Raw genomic sequence first — 12,248 nt, forward strand, 5'->3', positions numbered from 1 at the left:
GGGGAATTGGGATTAGCTTAAAGCCGGAACATCGGAATGAGTCAGCTCACTAAAGTGCCCTCTGCTGCTTGGTGTTTTGAGTGAAGCTTGTTGTGTCCCTGCCTGTATAGTGCATTCTGATCTGCTACACAGATATGTTCCCTGTAATACGTGGAACAATTTTTACACACATTATATTGCATATATATTGTACTGTGTGTATGTGTATATATATATATATATATATATATATATATATATAATATTCATATACATTTCTGTATATCATAGTAATATATTTTGTTTATCCATTCTACTTGCCTGAATGTATGTTCATAGTGCATTACCCATCCATTACCGCTACAGGAATGGAGCTCCGAGGACCTTAGCCATCCATTCCGGCTGCTGGAATTAGATTCTCAGTATCTTAAACAGTTATTCCAGGTGCCGGAATGGGGCTCTGAATATATTATTCATTCATTCTGGCAGTTGTAATGGGGCTCAGAGTACCCTAACCATTCACACTGGCTGCCAGAATGGGGCACAGAGTACCTTAGACATGCATTCCGCCTGCCGGAATAAATGTATGAGTGCCTAAGCCATCCATTCCAGCTACCGTAATGGATGTCTCAATATCTTAGCCAACTATTCCAGGTGCCGGAATGGAGGTCTGAGTATTTAAGCAATCCATTCCGGGTATCGGAATAAGGCTTTGTTTATATTAATCATTCATTCCGGGTGCCGGAATGGATGATTAATGTACTCAGATCTCCATTCTGGCAGCCAGAATGAATGCTTAATGTACTCAGACCTCCATTCCGGCACCCGGAATGGATGGTTAAGGTCCTATGAGCTCCATTCCGGCAGCCGGAATAGATGACTAAGGTACGGGCAGACCCATTCCGGCACCCGGAATGGATGGGTAAGGTGCTCAGAGCCCCATTTCGGCACCCAAAATGGATGAGTAAGGTCCTCGTAGCTCCATTATGGCAGTTGGAATGGATGGCTAAGATACTGGAAGGCCCATTTTAGCACCTGGAATGAATAGCTATGGTACTCACAAACCCATTCCGGCAACCAGAATGAATGGTTAAGGTCCTCGGAGCTCCATTTTGGCAGCCGGAATGGATGCTTAATGTACTCAGACCTCCATTCCGGCACCCGGAATGGATGACTAAGGTACGGGCAGACCCATTCCGGCACCCGAATGGATGGGTAAGGTCCTCGTAGCTCCATTACGGCACCCGGAATCAGGGCCGCCGATAGGGAGGGAGGAGCGGGTACTAATTACCCGGGCCCGGGCATGTCAGGGGGCCCGGGCCCTTGCCCCGAATTTTTTTTTTTTTTTTCAAAACTAATTTTTTCTTTTTTTTGTAGTAAAAAAACCAAAACCATACTCACGTGATTGCGGCGCCGGCGTCCCTCCTCTATGCTGCTCTGTGCTCTATTGCTGCAGGCTGACTGAATGCCGGGTGTGACATCATCATGTCAAGCCCAGTATTCAGTCAGTCTGGAGCAATGGAACACAGAGCAGCAGAGAAGACAAGAAGGAAGAGAGAAGTAAAGGTAAGTGAAGGGAGGAAAACAGGGGAGGGGGGGTTTAAAAAATGGGGGGGGGCAGCATGACACAAAGGAGTTAAAGAATGGAGGGACAATAGCAGTATGACACGGGTTAAAAAAAGAGGGACAATAGCAGCATGACACAAAGGGGTTAAAGAAAGGAGGGACAATAGCAGTATGACACAGAGGGGTTAAAAAAAGAGGGACAATAGCAGCATGACACAAAGGGGTTAAAGAAAGGAGGGACAATAGCAGCATGACACAGAGGGGTTAAAAAAAGAGGGACAATATCAGCATGACACAAAGGGGTTAAAGAAAGGAGGGACAATAGCAGTATGACACAGAGGGGTTAAAAAAAGAAGGGATAATAGCAGCATGACACAAAGGGGTTAAAGAAAGGAGGGACAATAGCAGTATGACACAGAGGGGTTAAAAAAAGAGGGACAATAGCAGCATGGCACAGGGGGTTAAAGAAAAGAGGGACAAGCAGCATGGCACAGGGGGTTAAAGAAAATGACAAGCAGCATGGCACAGGGGGTTAAAGAAAGGGGCAAAGGCAGCATGGAGGGCGCATAGCGTGGTGATGATAACGGGGCACAGTAATGTGTGTGTGATGGCACGGAGCTTTTGGCAATGTAGTGTGTGTGAGGTAGACGGTGGCTAATTAATGGCTGCTATTTTGTTTGCGGGGTAATGGAAATACTCTTTTAATGTTGGGGCTGGAGGAAGGCCTAATTATTAATAATGGATGTTATTGATTTAACGGTGGGGCTGGCTGTAATTTTTTAAATGTAGCCATTTTTTTCCAAATAGGTCCTCCAACATTCCATGATCCACACAAGTCGCAACTAAAAAAATCTGCAGCCACATGTGGTAAAAGAGAGAAGAACAAGTAGGACAGAGCAGCATAGTGTGTGAAATGTTGTCATTCTAGTAGGGACAATGTCAATGTTTGGTGAGTCAAGTGGGCGCAGGCCAAGACTGAACTCTTTGTGTGCACACTGCATTCTTCCTATACTACACAAGGGTGCTAGATGTCCTGAAAGTCAGGAATGCTTGGACAAATGTCACGCTCCGCGGAATTCAGGACCTATTGATTTTATTGTGCTAGCCACGCCCCAACGGCGCATTGCCACGCCCCCAATTGTGCAACCATACACGTGAAAAACTTTGCGCTGCCGTAAGGTGGCGCAAATTTTTTTTGCTTACTCAACTATAAGGGGGGGCCCCATGAATTTGTTGTACCGGGGCCCTGAGTTCCTCTTGGCAGCCCTGCCCGGAATGGATGGCTAAGGTCCTTGGAGCTCCATTCCGGCAGCCAGAATAGATGGCTATTGCACTGGCAGACCCATTCTGGCACCCGGAATGAATGGGTAAGGTGTTCAATCGCAAAGATGACCACTTTGCGATAGTGACCATAGAAGAGAAAGGGGATAGGTATTTGCCGAGACAGCCATTTATCGTGACTGCTCTACTGGTAGGACTCTTCTTATAAATGGTAACAATCTTTCATTCCTTATTATTGCGATAAGGGATGAAAATGAGCGTGCAAAAAAAACAACAGGATTTATACTCACGATAAATCTCTTTCTCTGAGTCCATCTGGGGGACACTGCTTAACCATGGGGTTGAGTAGGGAGGGGAGGAGTCTGGCACCTAAAGAGTTAACTTTCTTCCTGCTGCCAACATATCCCTCCCACCAATTCCCCACATACCTCAGTTTGATTACCAAGGTCCCCCAGATGGACTCAGAGAAAGAGATTTATCGTAAGTATAAATCCTGTTTTCTCTTTCATCCATCTGGGGGACACTGCTTAACCATGGGGATTTACTAAAGCAATCCCTCTGAAGAGTGGGACCGCTCTGATCTCCTTGCACGTAGAACACTATGGCCAAAAGAGGCGTCCCCAGACGCAATACATTAAATTGGTAGAATTTCGTAAAGGTATGGACCGAGGACCAGGTGGCTGCCCTGCACAGCTGGTCCACCGTGGCTCCATTCCGTGCCGCCCAAGACGCCCCAAACGGGTAGAATGGGCAACAATACGCTTCGGCACAGGGAGATTAATACGGACATAAGCCTCCCTGATAGTCAGGGTAAGCCATCTGGCAATAGTTTGCTTAGATGCTGGCCATCCCTGCTTAGAAAAGCCAAATAATACAAATAGAGAATCTGTCTTACGTATCTTTGCAGATCTCTTAACACATATACGTAATGCCCTTGTTATGCCTTCAGCAGTTATGTATTTATATATGTATTGTAACAAAAGGAGGCATTTAGCTGGCAATATGCAGAGAAAGCAGGGAAGTAGAGTAAAACATTGGCACAGTTATGTACCTAGGTGGAGATTAAACCAGGTAAAAACATATGTGTAGTTTAAAATTGGTTTACTTACATGATTTAAAAGCTGCAAACAGACAGGGTGGGTCTGATAGTCTAAACAGAGCCAGGGATGGCCGTTTCCTTTTAAAGAGAAGGTGGGTGTGTCACCTGTCCATCAAGCTAGGCCTGTGGGAGGAGTGTCAGGTATAAAACCCTGCTTGTTTCATTGTTCAGGGAGATCAACGCTGGGCTAGCTGGCTGATCTGGACAGAGAGCTGGACTATGTAAAGTAAGCGTTGAGGGTCTCCATAATTGCTGTGTAAGTATACGGTGTCAAAACATTATTACCATCCTGACAATAAAGAACCATAAAAAGGAAGAAGTTGTACGCGTGTGCTTCTGCAGTAGCGGGCTCTTGCCACAAGTGGTGTCAGGAGTGGGATACTCCGGGAAGCAAGTTACCGCTACCCAACCCGCACAGACGTCAACATGGAGGAAGTACTGCGAACCCTTGTGAATGTGGCCGCTGCGCAGCAACAGCAGCAAGCTCAGATGCTACAAGTCGCCGAGGCACGGGAGAAAACACTAGGCTCTTAAGAGAAGAGTTAAGCCAGGTGAGGCATGACAGAAATGAACCACCTGGTCCTGTTCTCCAGAAAATGTCACGAGCTGATGACGTAGAAGCATATCTGGTGTCTTTCAAGAGACTTGGAAAAAAGGCAAAATGGCCTCCTAAAGATTGGGCTGAGAGACTGGCGCCGTATCTGACTGGTGAAGCTCAGCGAGCTTATATGGATCTAGATGAGGAACGGGCCTCTGACTATCTGTGCCTAAAGTCTGAGATTTTGGCTCGCATTGGAGTTTCCGGGCCAGGCCGAGCCCAGCGCTATCACTAATGGCGCTATGATAAAGAAAAACCGGTCAGAGCGCAAGTGGCTGAGCTTTCTAAAATTTTAAAGAAATGGCTGCAGCCTGAGGAGAATTCGCCTTCTCGGATTATTGAAGTTCTGGCGATAGATCACTGCATCCGGGGGCTGAACCGCGATTTGCAAAGGTGGGTTCTGCAATCAGACCCACAAACTTATGAAGAGCTTGCCATCGTGGTAGAAAGGTTTTGTGTGCTACAGCAAATGACTAAAGAACCTGCATTTGTGCCAAAGCCGCTGCCACGCCAAAAGCCAGGTTTGACAATCCTTGCCACAGGGCCCAATGGCAAAACTGCTACGGAGAGAGGGCCAGGTGCAAAGCTGTCTAATCTGAAGTGTTTTGAATGTGGTGAGCCAGGCCACTTTAAGGCAGAGTGTCCTAAACTACAGGAACCCATGGACTGTTCTGTAGCACATATTGGACCTGCATTTCCAAGCTGTTTTACCATGAGTCCCACATCAGGAAGTCCTTGTTTGTTCCGGGTGACTGTGCTAATCAACCAAAACCTTGTTCTGGCCTTGGTTGACTCGGGGAGTGAACTCTCATTGGTTTCCAGCTCTGCTTTACCCGAAACCATAACTTCTCGGTTGCCCAAAAGTGAAAGTTCTTTGCGTACATGGCACAACAGAGGAGTATGAAAGAACAATACTACCAGTCACACTCAAAGACAAAACTGTTATGTGGTAGCTGCCATAGCACCTAAACTCCCATATCCACTAATTTTGGGGCGAGACTTCCAACTGTTTAATGATGTCCTCGGTGAGCGGATCCGGCCGGACATGCCGGCAACTGATGCAAAGGTAGGAAGCCCGGTCTTAAAGGAACCGCCTAAGAATCCACAACATCTGAACATCGATCTTTGGGAACCGCCAAACCGGAATGCCATCCTGGGAGTCACAGCAGGAGTTCCACAAAAGCATCCAACTGTGGGGAAACATGGACAGTCCAAACTAGCATTGGTCGGTGATGTCGCAGATGAGCCCACCCCGCCTGTCAGTGAGGATATCGACTGGTCCGCAATACCAATTTTGTTTCCTTTGCAGTACTTTGCTCGAGACCAACTTATTGATGCCACTTTGGAACATGCCTTTAAAAGTGTGACTGAGGTAAATGGGGTAGCGAAAGCCGCCCAGCCTGCAGAAGGTATACCATATTTTATTGTTAAAAATAATTTCCTGTATAGAGTTGCTAATGTACAGGGGGAAAAAGTAGAACAATTAATGGTTCCTCAGGTCCATGTAACCCTAGTGTTAAAAGCAGCACATACACATGTCTGTGGGGGACACCTAGGGGAGGATAAAATACGGGAACGAGTTCTGCTTAGGTTTTACTGGCCCAGTGTACACATGGCAGTGAAAAAGTATTGCCGGTCCTGTCCCATTTGTCAGAGAACCTGTCCCAAACCCATGTACAGGGCACCTCTCATTTCAATATCAATATTACAAGTTCCCTTTGAACGGATAGCTATGGACCTTGTGGGGCCCCTGGAAAAATCTGCACGCGGGCACCAATATATACTAGTGGTGCTTGACTATGCAACCAGGTATCCAGAGGCAATTCCCCTACGAAACATAAAGTCCAGCACCATAGCTAAAGAACTTGTATTGATGTTTACACGCTTGGGAATACCCAAAGAAATTCTCACAGACCAGGGTACTCCATTCATGTCTAAACTAATGAAGGACATGTGCCAGTTGCTAGGGGTTACAGCGCTTCACACCTCTGTATACCATCCACAAACAGATGGCTTGGTGGAACGCTTTAACCGCACATTAAAGCACATGCTCAGGAAAGCAGTGGCTCAAGAGAAAAAAGATTGGGACACTCTTATTCCCTATTTGATGTTTGCCATCCGTGAGATACCTCAAGCTTCAACAGGGTTTAGTCCCTTTGAGTTATTGTTTGGGAGACAGCCCAGGGGTATCTTGGATATGTTAAAAGAAGGGTGGGAGCAGCAAGGTCCCAGGGAGCCAACTCTGGTACAATTTGTGTCCCAAATGTATGAGAGGCTAGGAAAGATAGGGCCCATTGTGCAGCAACATGTAAAAGAGGCTCAGGAACGACAGAAGAAAAGTTATGACAAAAGTGCTGTTGTTCGATCTTTTAAGCCTGGGGACAAGGTCCTAGTCCTGGTTCCTACCCAGGAAAGCAAACTTTTCGCCCATTGGCAGGGTCCATATGAAGTTCTAGAGGCTGTCGGTCCTGTCAATTACAGAGTCCACCAGTTAGGTAGGAGAAGGGAGGAGCAAATATATCATGTGAACCTCCTTAAACCCTGGCATGATGAGGAAACCTCTCCTCAGGTAGTGAGTACTGCCATTGAAAAGTCTGAAGTTCCCATAGAGCCAGCCTTGTCCATTCAGCAGACACAACACACTGAAGAAATGATTCGCCGGAACAGGGATGTCTTCTCTTCCATTTCTGGGCGCACTACCTTAATCAAACACGACATTGTCACTGCGCCAGGAGTCATTGTCAAGCAGAAGCCATATCGTATTCCAGAAGCCAGACGGGTGGACGTGAGAAAGGAGGTCGTGAAGATGCTCCAGTTGAATGTAATTGAAGAGTCCACTAGTGAATGGAATAGTCCCATTGTGCTTGTCCCAAAACCCAATGGGACAATTAGGTTCTGCAATGACTTTAGGCGCCTAAACAGTATGTCGCAGTTTGATGCCTATCCGATGCCACGTGTGGATGAACTAGTAAAAAATCTTGCTGGTAGCAATTATTTAACAACCTTTGATCTAACAAAGGGTTATTGGCAAGTTCCCCTGACTTCCACGGCCAAGCCAAAGACTGCATTTTCCATCCCTGATGGTCTCTATCAATATAAAGTCCTACCCTTTGGGTTGCATGGGGCACCTGCCACCTTCCAAAGGGCTATGAATAAATTGCTACGACCTCACACAGCTTATGCAGCTGCTTACTTGGACGATATAGTGATTTATACCCCAGACTGGGGATCACATTTAGCCAAAGTTGAGGCGGTCTTAGTTTCATTACGGTCCGCAGGGTTAACAGCTAACCCAGAGAAATGTGCCATAGCCATGAGAGAAGCCAAATATTTTGGGTACATTGTTGGTCGAGGGCATGTAAAACCCCAGCTAGACAAAGTGGAGGCATTCAAAAATCGGACAAGACCAGAGAAAAGGTCACAGTTAAGAACCTTTTTAGGCTTAGTAGGTTACTACAGGCGGTTTGTAAGCCACTTCGCCACTAGAGCTGATCCACTTAAGGACATGTTAAAAAAAAGTTGTCCAGATATATTAACCTTGTCTGACTCTGCAGAAACCGCCTGGTCTGATCTTCGGTTAGCTCTTTGTTCCTCTCCAGTTCTACAAGCACCAGATTTTACCCGGAGGATCTTCCTCCAAACTGATGCTTCTGGTGTTGGCTTAGGTGCAGTCTTGTCACAGGAGAAGAATGGAGTAGAAAATCCTGTCCTGTACCTAAGTCGTAAGTTGCTTCCAAGGGAACAAAAATATGCCACTGTGGAGAAAGAATGTCTCGCGATAAAATGGGCTACAGAAGCTCTGCGCTATTATCTCCTAGGCAGAGAGTACACCCTAATAACAGACCATGCACCATTAAGATGGATACAGAACAACCGGGAGGTAAATGCCAAGGTAACCCGCTGGATCTTGGCACTACAACCTTTCAAGTTCTCAGTAGAACATAGGCCTGGGATTCTACACAAAAATGCAGATGCGTTGTCACGAAAATATGCGCTCTTCGCGAAGTCCGCGTGCCCCTACTTGGAGACGCTAGGGGGAGGGATATGTAACAAAAGGAGGCATTTAGCTGGCAATATGCAGAGAAAGCAGGGAAGTAGAGTAAAACATTGGCACAGTTATGTACCTAGGTGGAGATTAAACCAGGTAAAAACATATGTGTAGTTTAAAATTGGTTTACTTACATGGTGTAAAAGCTGCTTCCTCTCAGCAAACAGACAGGGTGGGTCTGATAGTCTAAACAGAGCCAGGGATGGCCGTTTCCTTTTAAAGAGAAGGTGGGTGTGTCACCTGTCCATCAAGCTAGGCCTGTGGGAGGAGTGTCAGGTATAAAACCCTGCTTGTTTCATTGTTCAGGGAGATCAACGCTGGGCTAGCTGGCTGATCTGGACAGAGAGCTGGACTATGTATAGTAAGCGTTGAGGGTCTCCATAATTGCTGTGCAAGTATACGGTGTCAAAACATTATTACCATCCTGACAATAAAGAACCATAAAAAGGAAGAAGTTGTACGCGTGTGCTTCTGCAGTAGCGGGCTCTTGCCACAGTATGTATTCTGTGTAAACTCCATCTAGTGGTCAGCTTGGTATTAACTTAAATTGAACTCTCAGAGCCTCTGTAGTTTATTCACTAAAGCACCATGGGTAGCTACGGCCTCCATTTTAGATATTACATGCTAGAAGCAAGAGGTGCAGTATATCTCTCCCCTTAGCACAGCATCAATGGTAAGATTGCTCCCTAGTTATGCATTTTTGTCATGTGTTTTCATGTTTGCATTACAATACATTTGTTCATGTTGTAAATGTATTTCCTTATTTCTGTATTACAGTTTTACCACTTGAATTATAACATTCTTAACTACTTGAATAAACAACATTGAAGTAGGAGTGGTTATGCTGTCTGTGTGATTATATTCAGGCTAAAGAGAAGATTATAGTGAAGACAGAACAGTAAAACTGGCTGTCAGCAAGTGGAACACATATATTCAGATTAACAGACCTGCTACATTGCCAGCTCAGTTATCTGCATATGACAAACTCAGCAGTTTTCTACACAGTCTGCAACACAGTGGCCACTCAGCAAGTGGAGTGCAGCCACTTGACTTCACAGAAACCTACAGATTGTCAGTGCAGCCATCCTGATTCAGCAATAAAGCAGTTCCTGCATAGTCAAGCACCTCCTTAAAGGAGCCAACACTCTGACTTCTCAGAAACTGGCACTCAGTATATGCAGTTACCTGTATACTGCAATATAGTGATCTCTATACAGTCAAACACCTACCTCTCAACATCATGTCACAGAAAACGACACTTTCGTACAAAACAAGGTCTCAAACCTGTGGTTCCTCAAAATCTTCATCTGTCACCAACGCAGCCATCATTGCCAGCGCAAAAGCTGTAGCCGCGAAAGTACGCTCCAACTTTGCAGAGCAAGAAATGCAATTGAAAATAGAGAAATCACGTCAGGAGGCAGAAATGACAATAGAGAAATCACGTCAGGAGGCAGAAATGACAGTATAGAAATTACGCTTAGAGGCAATTATGGAAAAGCTTGCTGCAGAAAAGGAAGCCGCAGCTGCCATTGCTGAAGCAGACTTCTTGGAGACTGCAGATCGCCCTGATATAAAAGACACCATCAATGTACTTGACTCAGAGCTAGGATCCCAAGATCCACTGCAACGCACATCGGAATATGTCCATCAAGTCTCCAAAATGAGTAACAACCCTCCAGAAGCACAAGGTATGCAAACAGACTTTATCAGTGAAAAAAGTCTAACACGCTGTGCAGTGCAACCACATGTGAACAACAAACTGCAAATTTACAAGCAAGAGAATTCTACACAAGGTAAAACCACGAGGGACATCCCTCCCCCACTCCAAGAGTTTGAGTCTGTAAACTACAACAAAGGCAGCGCCTCCTACAGACAAAAGTGGTATGACACAAGCCGGCTGGAAACAGACAATCCTAGCAGGTATGACCATACACCACTTGCTCACTATGTTCATACACCGACAGCACATCCTAGAGCCAACCAGGACACACTAGACTTTGCCAAGTTTCTTGCACGACGAGAGCTAGTAACACAAGGACTTTCAAAGTTTAATGATCGACCCGAAAGCTTCAGAGCTTGGCGATCCTCCTTCCTAAATGCAATCAGAGGCTTAGACCTTTCATATAGCGAGGAGATAGACCTCTTAATTAAATGGCTTGGAAATGAGTCTGTTGAACATGCTAAAAGGATCAGAGCAATTAATATAAACTACCCAGAGTTTGGCCTTAAAATGATCTGGGATAGACTTGAGGAATGTTATGGCTCACCAGAAGCAATAGAAGGTGCACTATTCAAAAGAATTGATGATTTTCCTAGATTACCTAACAAGGGCTACAAGAGACTTAGAGAACTGAGTGACTTATTAATGGAGCTTCAAGTAGCCAAGTCTGAAGGAGTCTTACCGGGACTTGCCTACCTTGACACAGCCAGAGGCATTAACCCCATAGTTCAAAAACGACCTTACAATCTGCTGGAACAATGGGTCACCAATGGCTCCAAATATAAACAGCGGAACAATGTGCCATTTCCCCCATTCTCTGTTTTTGTGGACTTTGTACACCAGCTAGCTAAGGTCAGAAACGATCCTAGTTTTGCCTTTACCCTATCAGGTGCTACCCCAATACTACCTAGCCCACGCAAAACATCAGTTGCAGTTCACAAGACTAATGTGTATCCTCCAGATTCCTTCCACAGGTCTTCCAGATATACCAGTAAAGAGTCTAAAGACAAGGATCCTAGCAAACAGTGTCCTCTACATCGCAGACCACATCCTCTCCTGAAATGTAGAACCTTCAGAGAGAAGTCCCTGGAGAACCGCAAAGCCTTCCTTCGAGTAAACGACATCTGCTACAAGTGCTGCTCTTCAACATCCTACTTCGCCAAGGACTGTAAGGTCAGTGTCAACTGCACAGAGTGCAACAGCACAGATCACAACACAGCACTACACCCTGGGCCTCCCCCATGGACTTTATTACACAGTCAAAGTAACATCGAGCATGGCAGGGAGCACAGTGGAGAGGGAAGGAACACTACTACAGTCCCACCAGAGATCACTTCACAATGTACTGAAGTCTGTAAAGAAGCCATAAGCGGCAGATCTTGTTCTAAAATCTGTTAAGTAAGAGTCTACCCAAAGGGCCAGCCAGACAAAGCTGTCAAACTCTATGCAATCCTAGACGATCAAAGTAACAAGTCTCTAGCCAGATCAACCTTCTTTGAAATCTTTAGTATCAAAGGCCCCAACACTCCTTACTCCTTAAAGACTTGTGCAGGGAGTTTTGAGACAACAGGGAGGAGAGCTACTGGCTATCAAATCGAGTCCATGGACGGAAAGATTTGTCTTCCCTTACCAACTATCACTGAGTGCAACCAGATCCTAGATAACAGGTCTGAAATTCCTACACCAGATGCAGCTATTCATCATGCACACTTGAAACGTATAGCACACCTGTTACCAGAACTGGACCCTCAAGCCCAGATAGTTCTACTCATAGGGAGAGATATCTTAGGGGTCCACAAAGTCAGAAGCCAGATCAACGGTCCATACAATGCACCTTATGCTCAACGACTAGATCTGGGATGGGTCATAATAGGAGATGTATGTCTGGGAAACGTACACAGACCATCTTCTGTTAACAGCATGCTTACCCATACCTTGGAAAATGGACATCCTTCTA

This window comes from Mixophyes fleayi, chromosome 2, assembly GCF_038048845.1.
Source record: "Mixophyes fleayi isolate aMixFle1 chromosome 2, aMixFle1.hap1, whole genome shotgun sequence".
Lineage (NCBI taxonomy): Eukaryota > Metazoa > Chordata > Amphibia > Anura > Limnodynastidae > Mixophyes > Mixophyes fleayi.